This window comes from Halictus rubicundus, chromosome 9 (genome assembly GCF_050948215.1).
Source record: "Halictus rubicundus isolate RS-2024b chromosome 9, iyHalRubi1_principal, whole genome shotgun sequence".
Lineage (NCBI taxonomy): Eukaryota > Metazoa > Arthropoda > Insecta > Hymenoptera > Halictidae > Halictus > Halictus rubicundus.
The window spans coordinates 15,417,827-15,435,864 of NC_135157.1; the positions used below are offsets into that span (position 1 = coordinate 15,417,827).

The 18,038-nt window shown below is 48.2% G+C and overlaps 2 protein-coding genes across 3 annotated transcripts in view; both read right to left on the minus strand.

Moving 5' to 3' along the window:
- LOC143357061 (uncharacterized) overlaps window positions 1-18,038 on the minus strand; it is a 434,090-nt gene that overhangs the window by 235,627 nt on the left and 180,425 nt on the right. The window lies entirely within an intron of this gene.
- Window positions 1-18,038, minus strand: part of LOC143357036 (Krueppel-like factor 6) — a 444,831-nt gene that overhangs the window by 156,245 nt on the left and 270,548 nt on the right. The window lies entirely within an intron of this gene.

Below are 18,038 nucleotides of genomic sequence, written 5' to 3' on the forward strand. Positions count from 1 at the left end.
CAGGACTGACAGGAAATACAATTTAATTTTCAGTTGGAGGGAGTTAATGAATATATTTAGCATATCCTGCTCTATATAGTTCTCCATCACGAATACAACTCGATTTTGTAGTACTTATAGGGAGCTAAGTGTCAGTCGAATTCGACTCGAACGTTTCGAAAAGGATCGCACGCAGGACTGACAGGAAATACAATTTAATTTTCAGTTGGAGGGAATTAATTAATATATTTAGCATATCCTGCTCTGTATAGTTCTCCATCGCGAATACAACTCGATTTTGTAGTCCTTATAGGGAGCTAAGTGTCAGTCGAATTCGGCTCGAACGTTTCGAAAAGGATCGCACGCAGGACTGACAGGAAATACAATTTAATTTTCAGTTGGAGGGAGTTAATGAATATATTTAGCATATCCTGCTCTGCATAGTTCTCCATCGCGAATATAACTCGATTTTGTAGTACTTATAGGGGGCTAAGTGTCAGTCAAATTCTAAGTGTCAGTCTCGAGGCAGGGGAGGTCGAGAAAGGGAAAAGGGACGATAAGGTTCGTCGAAGGATCGAGGTGGGCGGGTACTACCGGCGTCATTAAAATGCGAGCACGTGTTTGCGCACGGGCGTTTCGGGATCGCGCGGCCCCGGCGATAAAATCCTCGGGATTCCTGGCTCATTAAGCGACGCGGGGCACGACAAACAGGCGCCATTCGTTCCGAGCGCGAGCAGACGATCGAGAGCACGCGGGGGCGTGCAGCAGGCGCTTGCCAAACCCGCAGGATTGTTTGCCGATCGCAAATACCTCGGCTGAAATGTTAACGCAATCGCGACGGTATCGGCCCTTTGGCCAGACTATGCCCGAGTTGTCATCGCAGAAAAAATGCTGCGAAAAAGACCGTTCGAAGATCGACGATCTACGATTCACTTGACTAAATTGATATGTCTTCTCCAATGGTTAAAAATCGAATTTCATTCCGATTTAAAGAAAATAACATACCTGTTCAATGTTGCTCGAATTCTTCGTCTAACAATTTTAAAATAGACGCTGGCGCGCAATTGAATTCCCGCCATTGTACCGTGACTACCTATTCCGGTCTACAATGCAAACGCGTTAGCGGAGCAACAACTTTCCAAAATATCACTTAGTAGCCAATCTAGCCGAGGCCAGCACGAAGCAATGAAAGCATCCTCTTCTCGCGAGGGCCGAAGCGCGCACCGAGACGCAACGCGTGCACCCGGCGCAGATCTCAGAAATCAATGAGGCCCGCAAACCCGCGATCCGCGACAATCTGAAATAACGAGCGCGCGAGGGTCTCCGGGGCTCTGTCCATTCGTTATCCGGCGACTATGGTTCCGTAGCAGGGTCCAATTGTCCAATCAGAATCCCCATAATCCGTAGTTACTCCCCCGATTCACCGAAAGCGGCATTTATCACGGCAAAGAGCAAATCAACAGTCTGCAGTCTCACGGTCAGCTGGCTTCGAGCCTGCTTGTACTCTCTCCCACTCTTTCTCTCTGTCTCTCCCTCTCTCTCTCTCTTTCTCTGCCTGGGTTTTCGGTGCACGTGTGCATCGTTGCAACGCCAACGCGGTGCAACGTGGCCGCGCGGCAGCGTCGCGATCGTCGAGAGGAGATGGTGCAGGGTGTGCGCGGCACCGGGGAGCCGTGTGCCAGCGGAGCGAATGCACTTAGCCGTAATCGCGGCTGCAGGCGAGTTGCAGGCGAGCTGCAGGCGGCGGCGGCGGCGTGCTAAGCCGACGACGGCCTCAATAGCTCGCTTCCGTGCTGGCCAGCCGGCGTTATTGCCGTCTAATGGCGGCTGCCTACCGGCCAACAGCCCGCGAACCCCACCGACGCCTTTAAATGGCCAAGTTTACCGGTTCAAACGAGGAGAAATGTCGCTCGCACTGCAACTTTCCTAATCAACCCGTCCCGACACCCTTTTCGCCACCAAACGCTGCCGGGTCCCCCGCACCGCTCCGACGGTGCGATTACCAACACACGTTTCGCCATTACCAACGCACCGAAACACTCCGCTGCGCTACTCTTTGCTCTTCACAAGCAAACTGCGTCCATTTCTTTCTTCCGCAGCCTTACCAACTTATAGACAGTGCGTTGATACTCTTAGATTCATTTATTTTCTGCACTGGTGAAAATAACACCCACCCTTTTTGTCATAAACGTATAAAATCTGCAGTCTATTCATGAGATACTTTTGAAAAGGAATTGAATAGAACTGTATCGTGTGCTGTATGAAATGATGAATGTTTTAGTTCTTTCACTTGATAGGAAATAGTTCAGAGAACCTCAACGCTTGGTGCCGATTGGCCCGCGGATTTTATGTATTTACAGTACAAATAACTAGGTCCAATTGATTGCAGTGGACAGAGTAAAGAATTTAAAAGTAAACAGGGTAAAGAATTTAACAGAATTTAAAGTTTGAGTGAACAGATTAAAGTCTTTAAAAAAAGAAGAGTTGAATTTCTCTGCGACTCCCGTTCTCTACTGTAGCGTCCATTTTATTATTCTACATATTCTTTAGCATCATTCTACCAACGACTATCCACTTCACTACAATTAATAAACTTTTTGTTCCGCATAAATATCCGCAGCCTGGACGAACAGGCACAAAACCGTTTGCGAAAGGAAAGAATTCATCTTCCCCGCGCGCGTGCATCGACGAGAACCACCCCTGACGATTCAGCGTCGCATTCCAGACACTCTGCACGGGTTCCCGTGGCGATGGGGGGTGGTTTCGACCGCGGATAAAAACAGAGCTGTCGTCGGGGATCCGAAACGTCAGTATGCGCGGTCGAACGCGTCCGCGGTCAGTCCGCGCGCGCGGAATCGAGGCGAAAGAGGCGACGAATTCAAAACGAGCCTGGCGGAAATGGAGAGCGAGAGGCGGCAGAATGAATCACGCTCGCACACCTACATACAGCGCATACGTCCGCGTGCATACACACACACACATGCACACACATATGCGCGAATTGTCGGCGTCTCTCGGTCCCGTTCCGGGCAAATCCAATTATTCGAAACGAGACCGCAAGCTTTTACGGTCTCGTTCAAGCCTATCTATTTATACGGCGAGCCTGGACTTTCGGGGGTGGTTCCACGGGGGTGAAGAGGGCTCGGGCTACCAAGTTCCTTCCTCTTCTTATTCCCACCACCCATACAGGAACGCACACGGTTCTACACGCTCGGGTCCTCCCTCCTTTTCGACTGTGCCACCCCCTGCGCCGGCTGATTCTCACCGTATTCGCGCAGGACCCCTCGTCCTGCGGACCTAAGAACACATGGACGGCCCATAAACTGTCGGCCCCGGGGGAGGATGACAGCTATTGGCGCTCTTTTCTTCGGGGTGCGTCGATGAGACTGTTCTCGCGAGACAACGTAAGTTCTGGTTCCCGGAAATGGGGAGGAAAGCGCTGGCCGCATGAAAAAACCTGGAAAATTAAGGATTCCCGGGGCCCGTGCGCTATCCTGGAATCTTGTCCTCTCGCCGTTTGTAATATTCACATTCGCGAAGTGAAGTTATCATTTTTAGAACCGTCGAATCTCCGTTTCATCTTGCGAGATGAAAGTAGCAGAAAATAAACTGCAAAAGTTGTAAGGTAATCAAATATCAAATCAAAATCAAATTGATTTTTCATCGTACCATTCGATAGGGTCCCCAAAGAAACCCCTGTGTGCCAAGTTTCAAGTCGTCACCCCTACCACAAGGGTAGTTATAGGCTGAACACTCTTTCAACTAATTATGCTGTATTTCTCCTGTTCTGCTCGACAAAAATTTCGGAAAAAATTCATGAACATTCTACCAAATAGTGCTCACGACTGTGAATTTTTTCGGAATTTTTTGCCGAGCAGAACAGAAGATGTAAAGCATGACTCATTAAAATAGTGTTCATCCTGTAACTACCCTTCTGGTAGGGGTACCGACTGCAAAATTGTCACGCAGGGTTTTCTCTGGGGACCCTGTCGAATGGTAGACGAAAAATAAATTTAAGACAGTGAGAAGAGTAAAACCTCGCCCTCGCGATTACAATAATTACAACTTCTTCATCGTGAACAGTTTCTTTACCACTCGAATTGTTAAAACGAAACAGAAAGCCTGATGGGGACACAAGAAGCACCTTCAGAAACATGTTCAAACAAACTGCCGAATGAAGCTGTGCTCCGAAGCGACGCGAACTTCATAACTGTAAAAACGGTTCGGGGTTAATAATCGTATTTACAATGAAAAGCTCGAACTAGAGGGGATGAGGCAGCTCGCGCCGCAGCTTTGCCTACCCTCTCCGCTTATCTGCGATCTCGATTCGCGACTCGAGCGGTCTCCACCCTCGTCGCTCGGCGTGCTATCTTATCGTCGCTGATCTTCCGTAAATATTATGCAAACTAGAGGCCGTCCACCCTCTTTCAGCCGCCATCGAGACGAGCCGGAGACGCACAGGCGTCGCGCGCGATCCTCTCTTTACTGATTAGAGATTTGTAAGGGGTTTGTCCGTCACAATACACTATCCTCACAGACTTCCTGCATTCTTATCGCTCTAAAAAAAGGTATCCCTATCAACAACATACTCAAACAATTTCATAATCCACAATCGCGCTCCGACGCATGGAAAAATGTAGCACAAAATTTATTAAACTGCCTTTCTGATATTTCAGAAACATCCCCTAACTTCAAGAGCGTGTCTCTCCGAAACTATTCAGTATATCTCGACGAATCAAAATGGAGTCTATAGGTACACGTAAGCTGTGCCTCGCAGGTTTTTTCCAAAATTTTAGGCCAATTACTTGGGGTTGCAAACCCGATTTGCATTGGGGGAGGTTGGTCCGAATACGTAGCGATGAATTAAAATCGTTCTCCGAAAAATATTTATAAAATATGGGGTTCTGCAGGAATCCTCACGATTCTTGAAATATTTATTCTTTTCCTTGAAACTGAGAATTCTAGGTCTAAAAAGATCAGCCGGGCAAGCGCGAGATATGCTCAAGGATCAAAAGACGGGTTCGCATACTCTTGGAAAGGATCACCGCGGAGGATCTCCCAGTGCCAGGACCCTGCTCCCCTGTTCAAAGTCCTTGACTTTCCATCGACTGATCGAGCCCGGGTGCGTGCGTGTTCAGAGCGGCGTTCAGGCGGTTTTCCTGCGGACGCGTGCCCCTCGGGGCGGATAGGCGGCACGCGAGCATGCAAACGAGCCTCCGTGACTCATCGGATCGGTTCACCCGGTTCACATAAATTATCCACGAAAATGCGTAAAAGAACGGGCCGAAGGAAGCGGTTCAAGCCGAAAACCGGCTGTCTCTCTCTGTTTCGCATCGATCGCGTGCCGCGGGCCGCGGGCCGCGAGCGGGCTTCCCGAGACCGCCTCGAAATTACGCTCGTAATGCCGGACGGATTTTCGTGCCGCACGAATGCCTCGTAATTCTGCCGCGTTAACTGTAATTGCGCCGGTATGCGGGGCGGCGAGGAGGCGGTCGTTACGCGGGGATTCTTCGCGCGAGAACGTCCGAGCGGACGACGAACCCGCGGCGGACTCGTTCCAACAGATTTTCACCTTGCGGAGGGCTCCTCGAGGGAGTCCGAAGCGAAACAGAGGAGAACAGAAGACGCTGGAAGCAGTGCCTAGATTAACCCTTTGCGGACGACAGGCGACGGTCGGTGTATGCGTTAGATTTTGTTATCTCCAACCGATAGGGTTGCACTATTGGTTCTTGGAAAGGTTCCTTAGCTGTTAGTGGTCTTTTATACGATGTGTGAAATGACACATCATAACAGAGACACGACAATGAAAGATTCTTTGAAGAGTGTAGCTCTGACAATGGTTCCGACATCAGTTGAGACTTGGCGAGCGTGGCAAAAGCATCAGAAGAATTCGTTTAACGTGATTTTGTGTGAACGACCACCAACCCTGACGAAGTTCGTCTAAACGGAACGGTTCATGTAATTCTTATTGGAAGAAAGAAGGATTGCAAAGTTTGTTCTACCCGAAACAAACCAGGTGAAAGACATGAGGCGACATATTATTGTGATACGTGTCCAGATAAGCCAAGAATGCATCTTGGTCAATGCTTTATAAAGTGTCACACAAAGCGAAACTACAGATCATAATTTTTGTAAAGATATAGTTTTAAAGATGTAAATACAGATAAACAATTATTTTTATAAGATAATTTATATGTAAGATCATTTTATTGTATCGTGTAAGTCACTCAACACATTGGCAAAAATCGCCTCGTCCTGCTACTTCACCCCGCCGAAATAGTCGTCGTCCGCAAAGGGTTAAACGTAACTTATAGTTGGTCGACATCGGTAACGACACGCGAACGTTCCCAGTTTCTCCCCGAAGATGGTCGCGCTGAATCATCCGAATCCCCCATCAAAACTATTCCATCCAAGTCTCGTCAAACTCCCGTGTCCGGCAAGGATCTAAAGTGGCCCGGGGCCCTTTAACGCCTTCGCGCCGAGCAGACATTTATCACAGTCGTCCAGCAGCTGTTGCTCGAGCCGCAAAGTCTTTAATTTACTTTGACGAGCAGCATGAGCGTCCCCGGGTTCCCGGCGATCAGTTCCAGGGTCCGGTCTCGAGACAAGGATCCTATTTAGCGAGGCAAGTGCAAACAACTGTCCAGTTGATAAGATCCACGGGCAAGGGTCCGAAACTTGAGGATTGTTGACCAACACGCTCGTAGGGCTTAACACAATGGCGCAGTTAATCGGAACGGAGAGGGGGTGGGTGACTTGGCCGTCGGTGGGGGTCGCAGCCGAGGGTGTATCAAGCGTACGCATCTCCTGATTCTAGTCTGCATATTAAGCGATCCTCCGCGCCACCCTGCAGCCCCGATATCGAGTATTCCACGGATAGACAGCACGCCGGCACGTTACTCATGAACTCAACGCCGCCGACGCCGACGCCGCTCCGCGTCGTGGCATACGCCGATGATTGGCCGCCGACCGTCAAACTCCAACCCCAACCCCCAGAAAACCGGTGCCGCACACCCTTCCCGCGTTCTCGCGCACCTCCTCATCCCCTGGCCGAACGCATGTTTGCGTACACACGTCACCGACTCGAACGACCGTCGTCAAACATTTTGATTTCCAGCACGTCCCGAGCCCGGATTCATAGGTTCCTTCAATCCCGGGCTGGATCCTTCGAATGCGGGATGCAGATAGCGTCTGATAAGGTGCGTCAGTCAGGTCGGGCCGGGTGCTATGCATTAAAAATTGGGGGTGGAATGTGTAGACGTGGAGACGTCTTGCGTAGAGTTCGAATTTCTTTTACTTTTGTCATTAACACGTTGACTGCCATGTCACCCATACGCGGGTGACGGAATGATTTGTCCAGGTTTTAGAATCAATTTTTACGTTAATATATTCATTGTGTCTAGTTTGATTAGGATCTGTCAAGTTCAAGAAAGTCGGCGAGGACTACTCAATATCATACATTTAATTTTGTTTCAATTTTGATTTCATTAAATAACTTACGTTTGATTTTATGGAATATTTGAGGTTCCTAGTTTGCCAGTCAAAGTGTTAAAAATAAAAATGTTCTTCATCGATCGTGAGGTACTGGAACCAAGTGAAAATTTTTCTCATAAATGCTGTCTAGTGATTACGTGATTTTTTAAATGCTCTTGTAGAGCGTTTCGACGTCATCATTTCTGCGTCCTCGTCCTCGAAATCGATTGCCCACTGATGGCACAGCGAGGGTAGCCTCGGGCGAATATTTATTTATTTAGTCCTCTTCCAGGACCCTCCATCTCCTCCGTCCTCTTCCGTCCTGATCCTCGGAGCGTTGCGCTCGCCCGCGACAGAATGGGACGCGGGCCGTGTTCGCAATTTGATGGCACACGGTCACCCACGCGGTCGTGACACGTCCAACCTAATGAACCTCGCATGATAGAGTGCGACCACGGAGCGGCTAGCTAACCAACCTGACGAACAGTGGGAAAAAACGAGGGAAGAAAGGGAGCAAGAGCGAAAAAAAGGGAAGGTTGCGCACGGGGTGCGAAAAGAAGAGAGAGAGAGGGAAGAATGGATGTCGCAACGGTATGCGAATCAAAGGGAACGCGGGACAAAGACAGACGGATAAGAACGGGAAAAATGAAAAGCCGTCGACAGTGATTAATTGCATCGCGGCCCGCGCGACGTAACGAGCAATTAATTATTATCGGGTAATCAAATTGGCTGCTCCGCTCCCTCCCCTAACACCCTACCCCCTCCACGGATCCCTTCCACGAATTCTGGGAACCAATCTTGTCCCGTCTTTGCGACTCCGTCTTAATTGATTATCCGCAAGCTGCACGAATTTATTCTGCGCATTCGTTTAATACACGAGTCAACACTAGCTAACTCGGTCGCCACAGTGATCGAGTCTGGAGGCTGCGTAACGGAGGATGCAGCCGTGCGAACTACGGGATACGCTTCCCGAGATGCAACAATGCACGGGGCAGCTGGGCGATCATAAATATTGTTAACAAGGAGAGGACATAAATATTTTCGACTTACACGAACTCCCTTTTGTGTTGGTATTTGCAGTCGCAACGGCAGCAGAGCGACTGTATTGTGTTTTTCGGAGACTCGGGAGAAAAAAGAGGGTGCCAGGACCGTACGAGGGTGCAGAGGTGGGCGGGCACGCGTGTACACGAGGCCATTCCGGGTAGAAAACACCGGGAGGTACGGTGGACCGTACCATTCGCGGAATACTAATGCTCGACGATCCCGGGGGTACTGTTCCTATGGCATATTGCCGATCGGAGATGGGGTTGGTGGGGTGGGCTCCTAGAAATCGGGCGTCGTAACGAATTATTCCTGGAGGAAATATTACACTGACATTAACACGATTTTCTTCGAAATCGGAAAGATTCGTCCGAATATTACGTACACACGATCTAATTATAAATAAATAAGCTTCTCCCGGCCGACCGCAAAACGTCCCAAAAATCCCGAACGCTCTCCAGGGCAACTCGCATCCCCGAAAACCGCGTGCAAGCGTAACCACCCCCGGCACGGGGTAACCATCCCGCAGATAACATCGGCGCTCGGTCGAATTAAAATCGCTGGTAAGCTCCTTATCAATCGCATTGATCCCGGGCGGGCATATTTCAGCCTCGGAACCTGTTAATGATCCTCGGGGATCGAACGGTCGAATTAGAAGCGCGGTTCTGCTCCGTCGCTTCGGATAATCGCGCGCGGTGGTGGCTGCATCCCCTAACGATGTTAGTCGAAGGGCGCTCGTTAGCGCCAATGCCAACTGTACACGATTGTGTCCCTGGGAAAGCGTGTTACGTCGAACGTCTTCGGACGTCTCCCCCCCCCCCTCTCGTAGATTGTGCAACCGCGGCCATCTTCGAGCGAACGTCTCCTCACGCTCGGCCGAGAGGAAACGACCGATAAGACGCTCGCAGACTCTTCGATCGCGAACTCGACCGCCATCCGACCAAGACCTAACCCCCGCCCCCCCTCTGCATCGTTCGTTGCACATTTATAGAACGATATTTGATGCACCAGCCTCCGGACGTCTAGACGATACGTTCGATACCGCTGCATGCTATTTCAATATTATTGCGATCTCAGTTTTACCCTCTCGCGTACAGACTATCCTCGTGCTACCCCCCTTGGATTATTGTTGTCTCGGGTTCGAGGGGATGCTGTCGGATCCTGCGGAATTGCATAGTGAGTCGCGTAATTGTTCGCTGAGTCCTTCCGATCGGATACACTTTTTTGAAAACGGAGGGAACCACTCCGGTTGCCCGGCGAAGCAAAGTCCTCTTCGGAATGCAAATTTTCGGAACACGTGTGTGACATGAATCTGTAAAACATACTTTTGAAATGTTCGTTGTAGGTAGGGTAAGGGATCCCATTACTGTGGGGGGCACCAATTACTGTACCTATATTAATTACACTTACTTTCGGAGCATAATGAATATTGAAAAGGAGATATATAACATCTATATTAACTAGCTTTAATGAAAAAATGTAATATCTCTTTCTTAATATTCATTATGCTTTGAAAAATAGTATAATTAATATACGCACAGTAATTAGAAGCCCCGCAGTAGGGTCCCTTACCCTAGAATATCTGCGAATACCGAGTATTAATTGAAGGAGCGAGGATTTCGATACCCAGAGTCAAAATTGATTGCAACACGCCCTGTCCAAGGTGTCAAAGTATAAAAATCGATGGAGGGCGTGCGAACAGTATACGCAGATCACCGCCGAGGAGAAAATTGATTCGGAAAGCCCAGCGACCGCGTAGAACCTGAAACGACTATCAGAGTGATCAGGGAGAATTATCGAAACGGGGTGGCGGAGGGTGTAGTTCTCAAAGGGAAGCATTAGGAGCAGAGTTCTCGATGGTGTCCGGGTCGGGTCTGCGGGTGAAATACGATTGAAAGAGTCGAGGCGATATCCAGGCGAAATCGGTGGGTGGCGAGGAAAAGAATAAGGGCTCTCCGGGCTCGGCTGTAGGGTATAAGGAGAGCCGGAGAACAAAAGCGAAGAAAGGCGGAGAAAAGGACTGTGGGATAAAGAGGAAAGAGCAAGCAAGATCCAGAGAGAGAGAGCGAGAGAGAGAGAGAGAGAGAGAGAGAGAGACTGGAGCAGGACTGGCTGGCCAGCAGAGTTTACGAGAAATCCTGGCCGTTAGCCAAGTCGCCCGGGTCTGCGTCCGGGTGAAAATTATTCGAGATATGAATTTACGGTCGGTGCAGGACCATAGAATGAAAGAAGAACGAGTCGGGGGGGTGTGGAACGGGGGTTGGAAACGGGCGGCGGTATAGCGAGCAGAGCACCGTGGATGACGGTCGAGTCCCCGAGCTAGATAAGGCGAGTCGCGGTAGGACTTAATAAACTTAGAAACCCGAGCGGCAAACCTCCGCCAGTCTACCCCGAAATTCCAACCCCCGACCGCCGCCGACGCTGGCAACCACCGTCAAAACCTCGTCCCCTGCTTATCCGTCGGCCCCGACGCACAACCCTCTCACGGCTCTCAAATTACCTCAGCGTCGAATTTCACAGGCTGCGGTTTTTCGAGCCACACGCCCGCTCGCTTCGATACTCCACCTCCCTCTCTCTCTCTCTTGGTTCCTTTTCTCCCTCCCTCTCTCTCTCTCTCTCTCTCTTACTCTCTTTCTCCCAGCGTCGACGAGACCGCTTTTACGAATCGCCGCGGCGAGACGCTCTTGCAAAATCGTGTCGCGGCCACGTACGAACGAGCCCGGGCGGACCAGCGCCGTTTTCAGGCCTGATCAAAGGGCCAATTTTCGTCTTTGATGTTCCCCGACCGGCGGATCCGCTGTCTTACGATATTGCGCGATAACCGGGCCTTTGTTCGTTAACGGCGCGACGTTATGCTGCAACTTCCTTTTCTATTTTCCGGCACCGAGCTCGCGGGACCATAGGCGAGCCGATGTGCTGCATGTTTCGGTGGTGGTCAGTGTTGATGGCGCGGAGAGATCAGATTGTATCCATTTAGGGGTGTGAACGCCGGACACGGAACAATTGATCAGTAGACATTTCGTTGCTCCTTTTATCAATTTAACCCTTTACGGTCCGGAAGTATTTCAAGTTTACGTCCAATTCAGGTCCAAGCTATTTGTCATAAGAAGGGAAACCGTGGACTCGACATTTTTATATCAAGTATGGAAAGGAAAATATTTATATTTTTTGGTCCGTTAAGGGTTAATAAGCTGGGACTTTCCTCTTCTCGATGGAGACCTCGAAATTCAAATCATCGAAATGACCGGAGTGCAGATTTTTATGCAAACTAAAAATTGTGAAAATTGTGAGAAGATTAATCCTGAAAATTCGAAGAAAATGTAATCCATAAATTCTTCCGTCTCATTTTGTGACGGACCTATTTCAGTTACAATTGCATGGAGTCCGCGCACTGGTAATAATGATAAATTTCCTTACACGTTTGATCGCGAAGAAGATCGCGCTGAATGTTAACAAACGGACATCTGAAACTTTGTAAAACGTAACATTTATTGGTCCCGCTCTGGAAAATCCTGATTTGGGAGCGCACGGTTCGAATTGAAATTCCACGGTCGTCGGAAGTTGGCGAAGATCCTGCCGGACCGCGGCGGCGTCGTTTCTGCACACGCCCCGCACCCTACTTACGTATGAACGTGCACGATTCAACCCCCCGTCGACCGCTGCCGCGAAGTTACTTAACTTTTGATACGCGACGTTCCGAGGACTTCCTTAATTTCCGGGTACGCGGACTCTTCCGGGTGGCGTTTTACTCGACAGCAGACAAGAGTTCATTACGGTTTTAAGGGGCGGACGTACATTCGAGTCGTCCCGCGCCGACTGACACCGAATCCTCTGGATAACGTCACCGCGCTCTGCGCCCCCGCAAAAAGAGTTAGAGCCACTTCGCGACAGTTCCAGCTCCGGGGAAGCTTAGCCGGTTTCGGTTGGACTTTATCAATGATCTGGCACGCCGGAGATTTTCCTCCCTCTTCCTCCTTCTAGTTGAAGAAGCCAGTTACTCGCTGCACGCGATCATCATCTTCCAGCGAAGACAGCTGGCTCAGCCGGGGAACAGAGTGCCCTAAATTTTTTAGCGACTTCTCCAGTTTGTTTTGCACAGTTCTGGAGATAGCGAGTTTACCTGTGCAAGCGATTAGCGAAAGAAACTAGGCAAGGTCCGAGACTGAGGTAAGGGATCAAGGCGATTTTTTTGAGCAGAAATAATTTGGGGATGTTGACAGTGGCGGTGAGTTTTTGGATCTGAAGTTTGAAATGGAACCAGGGAATGAAATAGATATTAAATTCTAGGATTATAACATTATAAGCATTTCACTCTTTCATCCCCCTACTGGAGGTCCTCACACTGTGACTCAAAGCAGAAATTGAGAAGTAAACTTAATTGTTAGATTTTGTTAATACTTATGTTCACGAAGGATCTTCTGTTTGTCCTATTAAACCTCTTACACTTATTTTGTATAATACATGCCTTTATTTATTCTATACATATGCACGTGTCGCTTGTTAGATAGAGAAAAAGAAGATCCTTCGTGAACATAAGGATTAACAAAATCTAACATTAATGGTGGTAAACTATACAATATTTGTTGCATGACTGTCGGTATATTTATTTTAAATATTCTGTTGGGAATTTTTTAGACACAGGGATGATTTCTACATCAATTCCTCCTCTTAATCGTTTCTCAAAAATGCATAAAATCAGTCTACAAACAACAGAATCAACTTCACCCAGTAAAAATTGATTTCATATTACCTCCACGTGAAGAAACATCAAAATTGTCCGTAAATCAATTCCCTTCGATTCTTTTCTGTACATGAAGTATCGCGCAGTTGAAGAGACGCGGAACATGCTCGTTTCTAGGGTCGCGAAGACGTTCGACGAAGCTTCCCGAGAAAACCTCAACGACTTCGGGGAACGGCAACGCTTCCTGAGACGGTTTTCACGGAGAAGAGACGTTCGAAGTTGGTGGATTCCGCGATACGTAATTCTGTAAAACTATTTAGCCGTGCTCTTTTGAAGGGAGTAACTCGTTCCAAAGGGTTTCCGTGTTCGCAGGAAGGGAATCCAACTGAGATTGAATCGCCGAAGGTAAAACAGTGGAAGACTATAACCGAGGACGAAGAATTTGCTGCTGTTTGCTCTCCTGATTCTACGCAAGAAAATTCTGTTCAAATAACGTCCTCTCCCAATGCTCGCCGCTCGGTCTCCTTTTTCCCCGGGAAAATTGTTCGACTTCTCGCTGAAAAAATTGTTAATCAAACGACGAACGCTGCGAAGCTTTTTCGCAGATAAGAGGCCGCTCTTCGGTGATCTGAATATTTAGCAATTTAAATTATTCCTCGGCGATGCTTGGGGAAAAATTGACGATCGAGGAACGTGTCGCGCGAGGCTCCCTTTGTGTTTCGCGCACTGAATCATTTATTTATGCAGTTTGGATGCACATTTTCCCGCGAGTAGATCGTAAAAACTCGCTAATACGGAGAGCCGGGGGACACTCACTGTCATAAAAGAATGCGGACCGCGGGAGAATGTGAAGCGCCACCGGGGTTCCGGGACGGCAATTTCAGAAGGGAACCGCGTTTACAAGGTTGAAAAGTTTGCGAACATGGCCCCATGAAGTATGCATAGTTCGCGCGATCGAAGGAAACGGCACACGGTCGCCGCGTTCGGCCATCCGCCATGCTGATGGCGCACCAGGCCGGAAACTGATCAAAGTTTTCTCGATACGGCGGGATTTGAAATTAGTTATGTATACGAAGAGCTGGGAAGAAAGAAAGTAGCCGGGACCCGCGGGATACGCCGCGACTGGAAAAAGGGCTGGAAATACCTGCGAGAGGGCTGGGAACGCGCGACGCTACAAGGGGTGCTGGAATCTTCGGAATTGGCGGTCTAGGGGATCGTTGTCGCGAACAGAAAGTTTTGAAAAATTTCGTTCGTCGTATTATTCATTACGTCACGCTTCCAATATTGCATCTATAAAATTCTTCGTGACACTGAGTTCTTGATTTTGTCTTTTATTGATCCTGTAGAGCCCGTTGATCGCTACAGCGAAAATCCCCTGGGAAACGGATAAAAATCCGCAAGAGGCCCGAAGACGAGACAAAGTAAAAGAAATCGTTCTGGCAAGCTCCTTCCAATTACAGGCATCATAATAGAAACAGCATTATCAGATCTCGGCAACGCGGCGGAGAAATCCGCAAATAATCCCTATTACCGCTCGCGGTGCGGACCTCGGAATTTCAGTAGTTTCAGCCTCGCATGGCCAGACTGCGCGGTCGTTATTGCCGGGGAGCTTGCAGCGCTATAGTTATCCGACTGTGCATCCTACGCGTGAGATTCTTACATTCAGCAATTACCGAAATTCTACGGATGCCTTTCCCCAATTTATTCAGTAATTTACTGAATATATTTTTCTTTAATCTCACAAAATCAGAATAAATGCAGCCCTGGTATCTTTATACAGCAATCAAAACGCCTTTGATGCTCGGTACTTAACACTAGGTTTACGGGACCCGTCAAAATGACGGGTTCTAATATTTTTAATTCACGATTATTGAGATTGTGAAGATCCGTCTACGTGGAATTACTCAACAAACTTATTTCCTCAGGTATACATTATTTACAAAATGGCTGAAAACTTGGATAGACACATTCTTCTTATTTTTATAAAGTAATGTAACATACTCACGCACAATTTGAGAAATAATTTTTGGCAAGATTTCTCCATATTTATATTTTCTTTCGAATGCTACTATCTCGCCCGACGCGTCCTCTATCGGCACGAAAGAACGGAGGAAAAAGAGTATATAGGGGAAACGAGAAACGGAGGCGCAGCGGGGGCCACGGCGGGGAAGAGAAAACACGTAGCATTGTTTTGCGCTAGTTTGTTATGCGGTCGCTGTTATGCGCGCAGGGAACGCCGCCAACCTGCCAACCTACATCGAGCACAATGACGCCGTTGCCTCGTCGTGTGCGTGCGCACGAAGACACGAGAAACGCAGCCGATGGGAAACGCGCCTCTCTTCGTGGGAGAGGACTATTCCCGACGTATTCTTTTCACGCGAATTCGCATAATACGGGTCCGCGAATGTCCCGCGTACACAGGTGCGGACTCGTGCATAGGCGTACGCACGTGGAATTGATGTTAGTAGGCTGAACGTTTGTCCTCGACGCGCATCGTCTTTAGAAATTCTCAGGCTGCACGTTCAAAGTCAGTGAGAATTTTGTCGTTTAGGGGATTTGTTCAATACCAGAGACTTAATGGATTTTATGCATAAAAACTGACCCAGTGCAATTTGAAATTGTACAGGGATGCGAAGAATCCAAGAACGCTGATACATTATTTCTACTTTAATTGCTTGTGGGAATTGATGCCAAAAATTCGTGAAACGTTGTTGAAGATAATTTACCCAGCAATATTCGTTTCGAATGAGCACAACCGTAACCCTGGGAAGGGAAGAAAGCCGTATCGGCCCTTGCATCGGCCAGTCCCTTTTCCCGAAATACGCAATTACCAGCTGACCGCCGAAATCGTCCAGTGAATCATAACGCGTGATTCATGGGCATACGTGTTGCAGAGAGCGACGGACATGAAATACGCCAGGAAGGCAGAGACACTCACGCGCCAGCCAGGGCCATTGATGGAGGCTCGTACGTAAGCAAAGGGACCCCTATACGACTTCGACGATCCCCCCTAAGATCAAGATAACGAGCTTACGCCCCTAAAGCCGGGTTAATTAAAGGCCATTCGACTGAATTCGTGAGCACCGGAATGGCGACTCCGAAAGCGCTGATCCTATCTATCGCATGGACCCGTGCGAGCACCTGTTCCACGGGACGCCGGTCTCACGATCACTATAGCGCGCTTCCGACCAATTTTGGGCCCACAGAAAAATTTCAGACCATATTTTGCAATGATTGTGGGCAACAGCAGTCAAATAAAACTTCGTTTCATCCCTCAATAGAGTTTTCACATTGAAAATATAATATTCCTAGATTTCTCTAATCTTTTACTGATTTATATTTCGCCCTGCCAATTTGTTCATAGATGCACAAAAAGCCGCAGTCTGTTCATCAGGCATTCAGTCTTTACAGAAACATTTTCTTTTTTAAATAAGGACTATTTAATCGGGCAAAATTTGTGAGAAATACAAAATGAAGATGTTTATGTTCAGGTGGAATTTCACGGGAAGTTTAGGTCAGATGGTGCGGGATTTTTCGCAGTGGAGGATACCGGGCAATTTAGCACGAGGCAGTTGCGTTAGATGAAACTGGACCATCTGGTGATTTGAAGATAATGCAACGTTGTCACCAGGACACAGGAATCCCGCATCTCCGGCTGCAACTTTCATTCCGCCCTGCAATTCATACCATGTCTCCGGGCACACTGTGCGTCCGGAGAGCTTGCTATGACCTAGTGCTAGATAGGCATGCTACTAGAACAACCCTTTATAATATTCATGGAACCTCCACGCTGGGTACAACTCGTAAAAAGAATGGAGCCTAAATTCTTAAGACACAGAAAGGAGATAAAGGGAAGTTGGAGTGTTGGGTTCCCCTCTTAGATCACTAGGTCTCTTTATACTAGAACCCTGTAACAGTCATAAAGTGAAAATGGTCCTCGGAGGCAGCAGTATAAATTCCAAAACAAATTTTTGTACACGAATTTCCATTCCTAAATTCCAATGGTTGCTAAAAGAATATTTCACAAAATACACCTATCGCATCTACCTCCAGTAGAATTAATAATAGTTAGGGGGCTCTCGTGCAGGCAGTGAATTTTTCCCGCATTCTATCAACCCCGAACCAACCCTCTGCCTTTCTGGAACAACCCTCTGTGCCAAGGAAAAGTTGCTATCAATCGCGCTGTTATCCATGCGCTTACACGCTATCGGCTGCTAACAAGTCGGTCCCTCTCTCTCTCTTCCTCTCTCTCGCTCTCTTTCTCGAGTATTTGCACAGCGGTACACGTTACAAAAGTGAGCAGGGATTAATACGGACCAAACCCAGACCTAGCCTAAGCGTTGGCGGGAGCACCACTCATCGTCCGACAAACAAAAGTTACATCCCTCCGGCAGACCGCTCGAAAACGCGAACTCAGCCGGCAATCAGAAACTTTCCCCAAACAATCGTGCCGAATGCGTTTTTCCAGTCGACGGGGCACACCGTTACCCCCTCGTTCGCCACTGTTGCGAGTACACATGATGTTCCGGTCGGGCATAATTAATAATTTAACGAACAATTAGCAATTTGATCGCTCGCGACGGCAGCGCACTCGGTTCGAGCAACGTACCTACTTTGAGGGGTTGTAAAAATGGTTTCTTCGCATTTTCTTACTGTTTAATAATTTCTTACTATTCGATTATTGGTTCACTATTTATCGGTTTAATTTCGATCATCGACAAATTCGTCGGATCATTTTATAAACGACGAACTAGAGAGAGCGACAATTTTCCCCCATTGTACGTTCGTAGTAATTACGTTATAACTTCGAGGAAAGTCGTTCGTACTGCTCAGGAAAATTCGAGTGCATTCTCCAAACGTCAGT